Source organism: Equus asinus, chromosome 17 (assembly GCF_041296235.1).
Source record: "Equus asinus isolate D_3611 breed Donkey chromosome 17, EquAss-T2T_v2, whole genome shotgun sequence".
NCBI lineage: Eukaryota > Metazoa > Chordata > Mammalia > Perissodactyla > Equidae > Equus > Equus asinus.
The window spans coordinates 13,221,503-13,237,545 of NC_091806.1; the positions used below are offsets into that span (position 1 = coordinate 13,221,503).

A 16,043-nucleotide genomic window follows, 5' to 3' on the forward strand; every position below is an offset into this window, starting at 1 on the left:
CACAGGGGTTATACCCAAACACAAAATCAGCCATATTAGAAAATATAACATATTTATCATTCTCCATTTCTTTTATGCACATTTTCTATCTGATCACAAATTATGCTGACTCTGTCTTCTAAATACCAATTAACTCCACTTGTTCCACTCTATTTTCTTAGAGACTTCCTTCATTCATACCTTTGTAAAGTTTTTAAACTGAAATAGTTTTTAAAAATTATTCTTTCTTTTCAGCATTATTTCACTTTCATCAATCTTCTGTTTGTTAATTCAAGGATAATATTTATTTATAAAGTAAATTGAATGATGTCATTTTTCTCCTTAATTACCTTTACCACGTCTCCTTAGTACTCACAATTATATTGTGCTTGATGCCAGAGATTAATATGTCTATCAAATTCCATTCTCCTTAGTTTCTTTTTTGCTCCATAGTGGCTGGAATGTGTTTCTAGTGTCTCTTGCAGCTCTCATGATCATGTGACTTAGTTCTTGGCAATTAAATAGGAGAGAAAATAATGTGTATGGACTTACTTGTTTAAGAGAACATCTCCTGGAATTCCACTTCTCCCCACTTGCCTGGCTGACCAGGGAATGACCACAGCAACCAGAGAATTCACCATTGGAAAATGTCAAAGCCACTTGTCCCTGAATTATTGTTTAGAGTTGAGACTCACACTAAACCTGGAATCCTGTCTTAGATTATACTTCTTCAAGGTCCTCAGAACTTAGAATTGTAAAAGTTTCCTATTTTTTAGCTTAGTTTAACCTAATTAGTACAAGTGCATTGCTTTTCCTACTCACCAACTGCATGAATTATCTAAGAACTTTCTTCACTCTCATCCCTTGTGTATCACATGGTTATTATACACAACATGAGGGCACATACTTAACCACAGTTGATTGGCTCAACATTGGATGTTCTACCAAATATGTTTCAACCAGAATAATTTTCCTGCAATTGTATGAATATAAACGAAGAGAAAATTATTCTTCTCTCTATAGCTGTAATTTTTTTATTTTTGAGGAAGATCAGCCCTGAGCTAACATCTACCTCCAAGACTCTTCTTGTTTTGCTGAGGAAGACTGGCCCTGAGCTATCTTCCCATGCCCATCTTCTTCCACCTTATATGTAGTATGCCTGCCATGGCATGGCTTGACAAACAGTGCATAGGTCTGCACCCAGGATCCAAAGTGGCAAACCCCAGGCTGCCAAAGCAGAACATGTGAACTTCACTGTGCCACCAGACCAGCCCCTATAGTTGCAACTTTTTAAACTTGGGAATCGCTGGCTATATCTTCATCCATATTGATGGAGAAAAGGTAGAACTCAGAAATCAGTAACACATGGGGCCAGCCCCATGGCAGAGTGTTTAAGTTCATGTGCTCCGTTTCAGTGGCCCAGGGTTTTGCAGGTTTGGATCCTGGCTGCGGACATGGCACTGCTCGTTAGGCTATGCTGGGATGGTGTCCCACATGCCACAACTAGAAGGACCCACAACTAAAATATACCACTATGTGCTGGGGGGAATTTGGGGAGAAAAAGCAGGAAAAAAGAAAAAGAAGATTGGCAACAGTTGTTAGCTCAGGTGCCAATCTTTAAAAAGAAAGAAAGAAATCAGAGACATAGAAGAAAATCAAGCAGTTGTGCAAACCATAGCAGAAATCATATAAAGAATATGAGTCCTGAGAGCTGGTGTCAAGATGATGGTGTAGGTGAACTCTGAATTCACTTCCTCCCATGGATGCAACAAATTTACGACTATTCTTGGAACAATTGCCCCTGAGAGAGTACTGAAAACTGGATAAAAAGAACCCTTGCAACAAGGGACAGTGCTGACTGAGGTGGAAGAGGCAGAAATTTCTTTCTGGAGAGAAAAAAGCCACCTTCAAGCTGTGGCACGTCATGGTTGGCTGGGAGAAATCCTAAGGTATGAAGCCTTCCTTGGAGGAGTGGGGATCTGAGTAGGGGGGCCATTGCTACTATAAGCAGCTTTTGGACTCAGCACAACTGAGAAAAGTGTCATAATATCTAGCTTTACTGGCTAATAACTGTAATGGGAATATGCCCTGAAAAGCTATCAGACATAAAGGGAAGAAAAGCCTGCTCTTAAAGAGTCAATGTACAAATTCACCCATTTCAGAAAGCAACATAAAATCGCCAGAAAGAAAGGTGCACAACCCTTTGGTGAAGAATCTTACTTGAAAGGCTCTGTGTGCATCTGCATGAGAGGTGAGACCTCTCCAGGGCCCAAGATATTGCCAGCAGCCATTACTGTGAACTAGTACAGGTGTGTTGTTACAGATGCTGGCAGACAGTATTGAAGTTCTTCCCCTGGCCTGTTAGCTGATGGGCCTGCCCCACTCACTAGAGAACTGATTTAATCTAGCTCATGCAGGACAGGTAGCCCACCCTAGGGACTGGCTCCACCAAGCAGCAAGCCTTTGGACAACTTGTGGACCTGCATAGGCCAGGTACCTGGAAGCTCTGCATCTAGGCAAGTAGATCTGCCTCTGTGGGGCAGGACAAGGATGAGGAGGTAGTGGAGTTTGTGGGGCATTGGTGGAGTGTATGGGGCCTCTGCAGTGGTGTGACTGGGTTCAGTTCAGTGAGTCAGGGCATGTGCACAGAGTAGGACTGTTTTGATAGGGTGTGTGGCCCTGTGGGTGGTGGGCCTTGTCAGCTGCAGTAGAATCGTGCTTCTTAAACAGCCACATAGGTTATCAGCCCCATTTTTCAAAGCCTGAAATAACTGAGTGCTCCAATACCTGGGGTTGGCCACACTCAGCTGCAACCCTGAGAAAGCTGACAACAGTGTTCCAGGCCAGAGGCCTACAGCAATTGTAAGCCCATGAGCCTAGCAACCATCCATACTGGGGGCCTACTCACTTAACAGAAAAACTGGAACAGGAATGTGCTAATAGACCTGGAAGCCAACTGTGCTGGGCCTCCTCAAACCCAACAAAGTAAATGAAGAGTCCACAGCAGCCACATGCAGTTGAGCATTATAACCAGCTAGCCAGGGGGACACACTAGCCTCCCCAGCCACCTGCAACAGAGCAACCTGGCCACAAAAGGACACATGTAGCCCACACAGAGGACACTCCTGAAACATTTGTAACTGGTGATGAGAGGGAAGCATGCTGCTGGGGCTCATAAGGTCATCTCTGCAAGATGGGGCAATGTAGCTGTCCAACTAATACATAGATCTAAGCGGAGAGAAAGAGCCAAAGTGAAGAGACAAAGGAATACATTCCAAATAAGGGAACAGGACAAAACTCCACAAAAACAAGTAAACAAAACATGTAACCTTCCACAACTGAATCAAGAAAAAGTAGAGAATTTGAATAAACCAGTAAGGAGATCAAAAGAGTAATCAAGGGCCGGCCTGATGGTGCAATGGCTAAGTTTGCACATTCCACTTTGGTGGCCCAGGGTTCGCTGGTCCAGATCCTGGGTGCAGACTTGGCACCACTTGGCAAGCCATGCTGTGGTAGGCATCCCACACATAAAATAGAAGAAGATGGGCATGGATGTTAACTCAGGGCCAGTCTTCCTCAGCAAAAAAAAAAAAAAAAAAAAAAAGAGGAGGATTGGTGGCAGATGTTAGTCCAGGGCTAATCTTCCTCAAAAAAAAAAGAGTAATCAAAAACTTCCTAATAAATAAAAGTTCTGGATCAGATGGCCTCCCTGGTAAATTCTACCAAATATTCAAAGAAGACAATACTTATCCTTCTCAAGGAGGGGAAGCTTCCTAACTCATTCTAGGCAGGCAACATTACCCTGATACCAAAACCAGACAAGGACAACACACACACAAAAAATTACGGGCCAATATCACTGATGAACATCAATGCAAAAATCCTCACCAAAATACCAGCAAATTGTAAACAACAATACTTTGAAAACATCATACATCATGTTCAAGTGGGATTTATTCCATGGATGCAGGGTTGGTTCAACATCCACAAATCAATCAACGTCATACACCACATTAACAAAATTAAGAATAAAAATCATGTGATCATCTCAATAGATGCAGAGAAAGCATTTGAAAAGATACAGCATCCATTTAAGATAAAAACACTGAAAAAGATGGGTATAGAAGGAAAGTACCTCAACACAAAAGGACATATATGACTAAACCACAGGTAATATTATCAACGGGGAAAAATTGAAAGCTGTCCTTCTAAAACAAGGCTGGTCAGTTTCACCACTCTTATTTAACATAGTATTGGAAGTCTTAGCCAGAGCAATTAGGAAGAAAAATAAACGAAAGAGATCCAAATTGGAACGGAAGAAGTGAAATTGTCACTATTGGCAGATGACGTGATTTTATATAGAGTAAACCCTAAAGAATTCAACAAAAAATTTATGGAAGTAATGCATGAATACCGTCAAGTTCCAGGATAGAAAGTCAACATACAAAAATCAGTTGCATTTCTACATACTAACACTGAAGTAACAGAAAGAGAAGTGAAGATTATAATCCATTTACAATTGCAGAAAAAAAAATAATAAGATACCTAGGAAAAAATTTAACCAAAGAGGTGAAAGACCTGCACACTGAAAACTATAAAATATTGTTGAAAACCTCAAGAAAACACACAAAAATGGAAAGATTTTCCATGCTCTTGGATTGGAAGAATTAAAATTGTTAAAATGTCCACACATCTTAAAGCAATCTAAAGGTTCGACACAATCCCCACAAAAGTTCCAAAATAATTTTCCACAGAAATAGAGCAAAATATCATAATATTTATATGGAACAACAAAAGACCCTGAATAGCCAAAGGAATCCTGACAAAAAGGAACAAAGCTGGAAGTATAATACTCTCTGACTTCAAAATATACCACAAAGCTACAGTAACCAAAACAGCATGGTACTGGCACAAAAACAAATACCCAGATCAATGAAACAGAAGTGAGAGCCCATAAATAAACCCACTTATCTATGGATAGCTAATTTTTGACTAGGGAGCCAAGAATGTACAAAGGAGAAAGGGAAACCTATTGAAGAGGTTTCCCTTCTTCAATAAATGATGTTGGGAAAACTGCAAAACCACAAGCAAAAGAATGAAAATAGACCATTATTTTACACCATACACAAAAATTAACTTGAAATGGAGTAAAGACTTGAATTTAAGACCTGAAACCATGAAACTTCTAGAAGAAAATGTAGGCAGCATGTTCTTTGACATTGGTCTTAGCAGCATATTTTCAAGTACCATGTCTGACTAGCCAAGGGAAACAATAGAAAAAATAAATGAATGGGTCCACATCAAACTAAAAAGCTTCTGCACAGCAAAGGAAACCATCAACAAAATGAATAGACATCCTAACAATTGGGAGAATGTGTTTGCAAACTATATATCTGATAAAGGGTCAATATCCAAATAGCTCATACATCTCAACAACAAAAAAACAACAACCCAATTAAAAAATGGGCAAAAGACCTGAACAAACATTTCTCCAAAGGAGATATGCAGATGGCCAATAGGTACATGAAAAAGTGTTCAACATTACTATCAGGAAAATGCAATTAAAACTACAATGACTTATCACCTCATGCCTATCAGCATGGTTATAATTAACAAGACAGGAAATAACAAGTGTTGGAGAGGATGTGGAGAAAAGACTCCTTTCATACACTGCTGATGGGAGTGCAAACTGATGCAGCCACTGTGGAAAAGAGTATGGAGATCCCTCAAAACATTAAGAAGAGAATTACCATATATTCCAGCTATTCCAATGCTGATTATTTATCCAAAGAATATTAAAACATGAATAAATAAAGATATATGCACCTCTATGTCCTTTGCTGCATCATTCACAATAGCCAAGACTTGGAAGCAACCTATGTTACCATCAAGGGAGGAATGGATAAAGATGTAGCATATACACGCAATTGAATACTACTCAGCCTTAAAAGAAGATGAAATCTGGCCATTTTTGACAACGTGGGTGGACCTTGAGGGTATTAGGTTAAGTGAAATAAGTCTAAAGGAGAAAGACAAATACCATATGATCACACGCATAAATAGAAGATAAAAACAACAACAAGCAAACACATAGAGACAGAGATTTGATTGATGGTTACCAGAGGGGAAGGGATCATGGAGGAGGGCAAAGGGGGTGATTAGGCACATTTGTGTGGTGATAGATTGCAATTAGTCTTTGGATGGCGAACATGATGTAACCTACACAGAAACTGAAACATGATGTACTCCCTAAATTTATATAACGTTATAAACCAATGTTATCACAATTTAAAAAAATGGGAGGTGCTGTCCCAGTGCTGTAGTGGTTAAAGTTGCGTTCTCCATTTTGGTGCCCCAGGGTTCATGAGTTCAGATACCGGGTGTGGACCTACACACTGCTCATCACAACATGTTTTGGCAGTGTCCCAGACACAAAATGCAGAGATATTGGCACAGATGTTAGCTCAGCGACAGTCTTCCTCGTGCGAAAAGGGTAAGATCAGTAACAGATCTTAGCTCGGCACCATTCTTTCTCATCAGAAATAAATAAATAAGTAAGTAAGTAACTAAAGTAAACAAATAAATAAATAAAAGAATATATGTCCTTGCTTTAAGTTTTTTCCTGGGTACAGGTACTGAATTCAGGCTCCTGTGGGTTTCGTGGGTCCTATGAGACACCCTATTATGCATGCATTATATCTCATTATTTTGATTAGGTAAGTTTGTATTGCATTTCTGCAATTTGTAATTAGAAATCTAGCTATCACATGTCTCTCCCATGTGTAGCCTCAGCTAAGACAGGCATACAATTAGATGATGACATTAACTGTATATATGAAGTAATTTGTGAAATTTTTATCATCTGACCCTGACGTCTCCTGGTCATCCTACTCTCTTCTGAACAGTGAGGTGGTACCAACGACAATTTCAGAGTAATAACAGGGAAGTGATATAGGGAGGCTGTAGCAGAAAATGTGAGCTGGATAGTTTTTGAGCATATATGATTTAGTCTGTCTGCCTAATCTCATCCTGTACTGTTTATCTGATGCATCAACTCCTCTTGAAACATTTAAAAATCCCTCAATTGAATCAAGTTCAAATCAACACATTGTAAATGCATGGACCAGTAGAAAATATGCACTCATAAAATCTCACCCATTTCTGTTTTTCTCTTTTTAATTCATATATTACTGCTTTTCACATAGTTTCTTTTTCATACTTTCTAATTATTTAAGACAGAACCAAAAGTAAGATATTTTAATTACATCCTGGTTAATGTTAAGAGCGCATAAAGACCTCTACTGACTTTTGCAGCAATTGCATCACTTTTAATATGTAGTACTCTTTTTTATGTTACATTATCCTGTATATACAGTTTATATCTTCCTTTTGGGGATTCTAGTCTGATAAATTTTTAATATCTACATAGATGGGACTTTTCATTGCTATTAAGGTCTTTTTATTGAATTATGATCCAATATAAGAGCCTGTATTATCCTTATGTTTCATAGAATGTGTTAACGATTCCTCTGAGGATGGGGCATACTTGGGAGCTCCAAACCCAGTTTACACACTCCAGTGTCTGCAAGGCTCCTGGTTTTCAGTTACCATTGTTTCCAAGATGGTGATTTTTGTGCCTACTGCATAGCTGTGAGAACTGTAGCGGGATTAGGTCAAGTTGCAACACCACAAACCTGTTATTCTTACCAAGGTCAGCAGCTTTTATTGAGTAAATAAAACTGTTGTAATTGTTTCAAACTTATACTTGATTTCTAGAGTTCTGAATAAGTTAATTTAAATTTTTGTCACTGGTTTCTTTGCTTTACTGAAGAGAGGATTGCAGAGGTCCTCAGACCATCATTACAGAAATCCATCATATTTCTTCATTTCATTGAAAACAATCACAATTAGTCATTAGGATCATTCATTATCATACAGATCCATATATTTTTTATCTTCCAGGCATCAAGATAATTTGGTAATCATCAGTGGAAAGAATACAAAATAATACTTGTATTGTTGGGATGTACAACTTTTTATAAGACTATTTGGTGATAAAAATTTTAAAATGTCACTTTACCTTTTTCCATGGAAGAATGTTAAAATTTTGTCCATTGCAGATGAGAAAAAGTGAGTGTGGCCTCTAATCCATGGAATATAGATTATATCTAGACTAGTATTTTATACTGCTTTGGTGTGTGAGTTAAAGAAGTCTTCTAGAGCCCATCCCACACCTACTAAATCTATCAGGTATTGATGGCATTTCTATTCAAGGCTACATGCAACGGAAATTCAAAAGTTAGTGGGGCCTGCCCAGTGTCACAGTGGTTAAGTTCATGGGCTCCGCTTTGATGGCCCAGGATTTCCTGGTTCAGGTCCTGGGCACAGACCTATACACTGTTCATCAAGCCATCCTGTGGCAGTATTCCACATAGAAGAACTAGAAGAACTTACAACTAGGATGTGCAACTATGTACCGGAGCTTTGGCAAGAAAACAAAAGGGGAAAGACTGGTAACAGATGTTAGCTCAGGGCCAAACTTCTTCACCAAAAAAAAAAAAAAAAATAGTGCTGATGTAAATAAAGGATAACACAAAACACAATGAAATTTGAATTTATTAGAGAGACAAAAGAACACAGTCATTTTGATAATTTTTCTTTACTTAGTCAAGACATTCACATAATTTGAATTTTTTAGAATCATGCTAGGAAATAATGGAATGGTATTTATAATGCTGTTTGTTGTTGTTTCCAGCTTTATTGAGGCACACTTGACAAAAAAATATAAAATACAAAATTATCATACATGTAAAGTGTACAAGTTGATTTCATATACATATACATTGTGAAATCATTATCACAATAAAGTTAACACATCTATCACCTCACCTAGTTGTCATTTTTATTTATTTTTTGTGATAATGCTTAAAGCTACTCTGTTAGCAAATTTTAAGTATATTATACGGTATTATTAACTGTAGTCACCTTTCTGCACATTGGATCCCCAGAACTTATTCATCTTATAACAGAAGGCTTATACCCTTTGACCAACATCTTCCCATTTCTGCCCCCTTAGCAACGATGATTTCCATTCTCTGTTTCTATGAGTTTGATTTTTTTTTTATACATTCCACATATGAGTGATACTATACAGTATTGTCCTAGCATATGGTCCTCCAGGTTCATCTATGACAGGATTCCTTTCTTTTCAAGACTGAACAATATTCCATTGTGTATATTACATCTTCTTCATCTATTCATTTGTTGATGGATAATTAGATTGTTTCCATATTCTGGCTATTGTGAAGAACACCGCAATAAACATGGAAGTACAGATATCTCTTTAAGACAGTGGTTCCTTTTCCCTTGGATATATACCCAGAAGTGGGATTACTGGATCACATGATAGTTCTATTTTTAATTTTTTGAGGAACCTCTATACTGTTTTCCATAGTGGCCGTACCAATTTCCATTCCCACCAACAGTGTGTAAGTGTTCTTTTTTCTCCATATACTTGCCAATATTTGTTTTCTCTTGTCTTTTTGATAATAAATGTCCTACCAGGTGTGAGAGGTGATAGCTCATTGTGGTTTTGATTTGCTTTTGCGTTAGTGATCTTGAGCATGTTTTTATACACCTGTTGGTCATTTTTATGTCTTCTTGGGAAAGGACCTACTCAGGTCCTTTGCCCAAATTTTAATCACGTTATTTTGTTTCGTTTTGCTTTTGAGTTATAAGATCTTTATATATTTTGGATATTAGGCCCTTATCAGATATATGATTTGTAAATATATTTCTCTCATTCTATAGTTTGCCTTCTCATTTTGTTGATTGTTTCCTTGCTGTGCAGACACTTTTTAGTTTGGTGCCATCCCACTTGTTTGTTTTTGCTTTTGTTTCTTGTGCTTTTGGTGTCGGATCCAAAAAATCATTGCAAAAACTAAAGTCAAGGAGCCTTTTGCCTATGTTTTCGTCTGGGAGTTTTATGGCTTCAGGTTTCACATTTAAGTCTTTAATTTAATTTGAGTTGATTTTTGTCTATGGTGTAAGATAGGGGTCCAGTGTCATTCTTTCATATGTGGATATCCAGTTTTGCCAACACCACTTATTGAAGAGGCTTTCCCTATTGTGTATACTTTGCGTCTTTGTTGAAAATTAGCTGATCATATATGAGTGGGTTTAATTCTGGGTTCTCTATTCTCTTCTATTAATTTATGTATCCGTTTGCTTTCCTATACCAAACTGTTTTCATTACTACATTGTTGTAATATAGTTTGAAATCAGGAAATGTGTTGCCTCCAACTTTGCTCTTCTTGTTTGAGATTATTTAGCTATAAAGGTGTTTATGTTGTTTAGTGCATAATTGAGCTCAATGTTGATGGATGCCAGTTAATTTTAAAATGTTTTAGCAAATCATAACTCTCAAAATAAGTAGCATTGTGCAAATGCATTGCTGCTGATACTCGTATTTTTTCCTTACTGTTTACAAATCCATCAATAAAGATCCTTGAAATGGACAATGATATCATTGACAAAGAAGATGAAGAGAATCATATCACAGACTATGCTTTTGATAAGAGAAAGTGAAATTGAGGAAGAGATAGACCACAAGATATTTGTGAGATGTATACAGCAAACAACCTATTGGACAGAGTCTGCTCTCAGTGACTCAAACTTCAGTATTAAGATTCTCAGTAGAATGTCAGTGTCTTTAAACTCCCATGTGTTTTTTTGTTCACATCAAATATGTTATTATCATCTGAACAGATCAATGGTAAATAGCTACTTCATATGAATCTTATATGAAGTTATACAGCCTTATCCTCGGGGAAATGTAATATGTCTGCATTTTAAAGGGAAAAATCAAAATTAAGAAATAGGAAAAGAGTGTATTTTGCAATTTTTAGACACTTTAGAAAAATAATTACTGGCAATGGCCCATTTAAAGATAGAACCTGTTTCTTGTCACTTTGCTTCTGATCTCTGTTGGCATCATTTTATGAGCCCGTGTTAGTTTTCTCTATTGGAATTGGGTATTACCATTGGAGGATAAAGCTATGTCATTACAATCACTTGTATATGAATTGCATAAGAATTTTATGATTTATAAAATAAAACCTCAAACTTTATTTCACATTTCATTTTACTCATTCTGTATTCCAGTTAAATAAACTTATTTCCATATCATCTACAAGTCTGTACCTTTTATCTCTCTTTCTGTTTCTCCTACCAATAAGTTAATGAATGTGACATTCCCTCAAAACAAACTGAGCTAGTAAATTATATTTTATTAATTTCATTTGTTTTACAACACAAAGTTAAAATAGTCGTACAATTTCAGGAAGTTGAGGGTTTCGAGCCCCATTCAGAAACTCAGATTTTTCATCAGGTTGGTCTCCGATTTTCAAAACCTTCAAATATCTTCATCAACATTCATCATTTTCTTTAGTAACAAATCCACAGGTAATAATTTTTGTTAAGTGGCTGAAATACCACAAGGATTATTCTTAGATTTAAGATGGTACCTGGATATTTGCAACATTTTCAAAGAAGGATTATAATCACAAAATTTAAATAGAATCTTAAAAATAGTTCATGTCAATTTCCAAGCCAAAATGATAAATTCTATCTGTTTAGCAATGAATAACCACATTTCTACTTTCTGATGCCACACATTCTATTTGACATGCCTTCTACGTATTTTCAATAAAGCTATTTGTTTCATAATTGTTTCAGTAAAGCTATATATTTTACTAAGCTATATATTTTCACCAAATTTCTTCATATCTTCCTCTTGTACAGATTACATATTTGCATATGAGTTCAATTGCTTTCTATTTTATTTTTTCCCCATACACCCAACCATTTGGATATTACCTTGTGAACATAAGATTGTTTACCTCTGCCTCTGAAATGTGGTGACTATGAATTAACACACTATCTTTGATTTTATTTGACCCATGCGTTAAATGAAATTATCATTTCAGTTAATCTCGGCACTAGCCTTTATCTAATTATTGCTTACAAAATGTATGACTTCTCATTTTTAATAGATCTATGAAAATGACATTGTCCATATTAGTTTTCATTAACAAATTAAGTCCAAATTATTTTTATATACTAATATCTTACTGTTTGTACACATTTTTTCTGCCTAAATGCAGGACTCCATCTATTAATAACATCAGCCTTTTCTTGTTTTGCTTGTTTATTTGGATCTCTATGATTCTTGAATATTGTTATTTTCACTCCTTCCAATTTGTTTGCTTATTTTCCTCCTTTGTGATATTCACAGGATTTGTAAGCTATTCCCTACTTGGCCTCATCTAATCACTGATGAAAATGTTGACCCAAACACAGCCTAAAGGCATGCATTTCAAACTTCCTTCATTAATTTTTAGACACAAATTACTTAATGGGACCTGCCCAGTGGTTCACTGGTTAAGTTCGCATGTTACACTTCTGTGGCCCAGGGTTGGCTGGTTCGGATCCTGGGTGTGGATCTATGCACCATTTGTCAAGCCATGCTAGGGCAGGCGTCCCACATATAAAATAGAAGAAGATGGGCATAGACGTTAGCTCAGGGCTAATCTTCCTCAAAAAAAAAATACGCAAAAACCATTGAATAAGGCAAAACACTGATTAATAAGTGTATTTTTGGGGACTCTGATAACAATAAACATTCAAGTGAAATAAAAGACTGGGAAAATTAGAAAAACATGAGCAATATAGATAGTACAGCAAAGGTAAAAATAATATTACATTCATAGAGGAAAGTTTAATAAATATTATCAGATTCTAAAGAAAGAAGAGAATGATAAAAATCATACTCAATACAATAATTAGAAGTCTCAGTGCTTTTACAATTTAAATTTCAGTTAAGTAAAATAAAAAACATTTGGAACATTTTTCACATAAATTTATTGAGCAATAAGGAAGAAAATGTGATAATATAAAAAATGTTTTTACAAATAATGATGGGTTAAACAAATAGTCAAAATTTACATAAGAAGCATATATCCAATGAATTAAACAGTAAGTAATATCATTAGTGATAATAGCTCCCAAAGTTGGAAATATTTGTAAACCCTGTAAATAAGACAAATTAAATGTATGAAAGCTGAATTAGAGAGCAGAGGATATGGCTTAAAATATGACATATCTAAAAGCCCAAATATCAGAATAAATGGATTTCATCTCCTAAACACTGTTTTTATTCCTAAGTTTTACTGGAAATTAAAGCATTTAATTGAAAGAATGCAATATGAGTATTTACTTGTGAAATGTCGTGATCCTATATATGATTCCATTAAATACACAGGACAGGGAAAGAAGAATTACCCAATGAGAAGCCAGTTGGTGCAGAAGAATCTAGGTAAGTCACTCAGTGAAAGAGCAAACCGTCTCTGAGAACAGCTTGACCATTCTGCTGCAGAGCCTCTAGGGCCAGGTAACCACTGTGTGTCTGTGGAGTGAAAGCATATCCCACAGATGCACATGCAACACCAGTGCCTTCATGAACATTCATCTGGCAAAGGTCACCTACGTGGACTGTTAAGAGTATTGGATGGTCAAGCTGGATGACCTTTTTGTGACATGTCATGAGGTCAGCTATGCCACATTTCAGATGATTTGAACATCACAATTTCTATCAGGTGCAATATCAGCAACAAGCATAAGGGTAGGGACATGGAGAATTTCTCTCCAAAAAACTATAAGTATGGCTGTCTCCTTATCAAGCCCTGGACTCACTCAGTTTGCTCCAGAGCTCTTTTAAACCAACTCCCTGTCTACTTCTATATTAGTAATGCTTAGCCTTAATGATAAGATCAATTTTTATTTTTATTGGCAATTGATGGAATATTTCTTTATGCAGGAAATCCATAAGCCTATTGTAAAAAGCATGTTTGGATTAATCCATTGAACATTAATCTATACACTTTGGAACACTGCACTGATTAAACCCTTTGCAGCAGCTGAACATGTGTGCACGCTGCTTTGCGTGCATTTGTCAGTCTAGAAGAGAGAAAGTGAGAAAAATATTGGAAATTTTTGAAGAGAAGGGAAGCTAATAGAAGGAGAGCTGTTGTAATTGGTGCATTCTAGTCAGATAGCAGTTTTCTTGATTGCACAGTTTTTCACAAACTCGCACTTATTCTTTAAGGAATATATATATGTGTGTGAGAGGGATAAAAGAAATAAAAGGTGGAGAGTTTAAGGTGCAGTTAAAACTAAAGTCCTTAAATCTGGTTTAAGTGTCTCCCTCAGAGATAATTCAATAAATTAAAAAATAAATCTATTTAAATTTAAAACATTTTTGACATATGTGATATAACAATCTCTTAAAATCATAAACGGCAAAAAAGAATGTATGAGAGAGAATAAATGGACAATTAAAAATATTCTACATAGCTAGTTTCATGTGATATTGTGATTTTTGTCTCTAAACACTTAATCCCTTTTGTTGCCAAACTAGGATTTCATTACCAATTTTTGAGGACTCAGGGAAGAGATACAATGATTAGATAAAATTTCCATGGACTTATATAAGTTTGGTAATTTACCTTATACCTAATCGGATACATACACTTATTACAATATCACAGAACACAATTACCTAAAAAAGAAAACATTTTCTGATGAAAAACCGTAGGTTTGAACCAGGCTTTGAAAGTTCATCAAATATTCTATTTATTCTGGAAAATTATCAAACAATCACAGAAATGAAGGGATCCTTTTCCTGGTAATCACACTATATATCCTTCTTTACTTCCTTATTCCTGAGGCTATAGGTCAGAGGATTCAACATGGGGATCAACACTGTAAAGAACATGGAAGCCACTTTATCTTGATTCAGGGAGTAGTTGGAACTGGGTCTCAGATGTAGGTAGATGGAAGTGGAGCAGAACAAAATCATAGTTGTCAGGTGAGAGGCACACAGGGAGAATGTTTTGTGCTTCCCTTTCCATGAATGCATATGAAAGGTAGAGAAGAGAATGTAGGAGTAGGAGGTGAGGATGACCAGCAGAGTCCTGACCATATTCACACCAGCAAAAGTGGAAAAGATACTTTCATTCAAGTGTATGTCTGAAGCATGAGAGCTTTAAAAGTGGAGGGCTGTCACAGAAGAAGTGGTGGATGACATTGGAACTGCAGAATGGCAAGCTGCTTACATAACTCGTGTTAACCATGGAGTTCAACAATCCTGCTGGAAAAGCCCCTGCTGCCATTTTAAGGCACTCTGTCCTGGACATGATCAACGAGTAAAGGAGAGGGTTTCATATGGCCACATAATGGTCATAGGCCATTAGCTCAAAGAGAATGCATTCAGTTGTGGCCATGGCAATGAAGAAGTACGTACATCTGCTGGAAGCAGCCAGTGAAGGAGATGGTTTTCTCCTCTGATAATAAGTCCACTGGCATCTTTGGGGTGATTGTGGATGAATAACAAACATCCACAAAGGGCAGGTTAGCGAGGGAGAAATAAATGGGTGTGTGAAGTCAGGAATCAATCCTGAATAAGAGGGTCATCCTAACATTCCCCAAAACTGTAAATGTGTAAATCACAAAAAAGAGCAAAAAGAGGATGTTCTGTAGCTCCAGGATGTCTGCCAATCCCAAAAGGATGAACTCAGTCAGTGAAATTTAATTTTTTCTGGTCATTTATTACAAATGTAGTTTACTTAAACTTGCATTTGGTGTAAATATTTCCCTCTCCAAAACTTACAGGAGAGAGTAGAAATGTTAATGAGGTTATTTACACATAAAAAGAAAAAACAGCCTAGAATAATGCACCATTGTAAGTATGATGACTGAAGAAAGAGGAAAATTAGTGGACAAATGGGCAAGCATTTGAATATAATAAACAATTTTATGTATTGAATCTGGGTAGTAGACCTCTCAAATCACTGCTCTAAGTCCAAATATTTCACTTCAGGTTCTGCAAATGTAACATATGTTGTTCTATTCTTTCTCTACCAGCCCACATCCAAAATGCAAGGAAAATATCCTTACTGAATTCCCTCCCATTCGCAAACAAGTATGTGAGTTTAAATGAATTGTAT

The 16,043-nt window shown here is 36.5% G+C and overlaps 1 pseudogene; it reads right to left on the bottom strand.

Moving 5' to 3' along the window:
- Positions 1-14,694: 14,694 nt before the first annotated feature.
- On the bottom strand, positions 14,695-15,642 carry LOC106842392 (olfactory receptor 5F1-like; annotated as a pseudogene).
- Between the last annotated feature and the right edge of the window lie 401 nt (positions 15,643-16,043).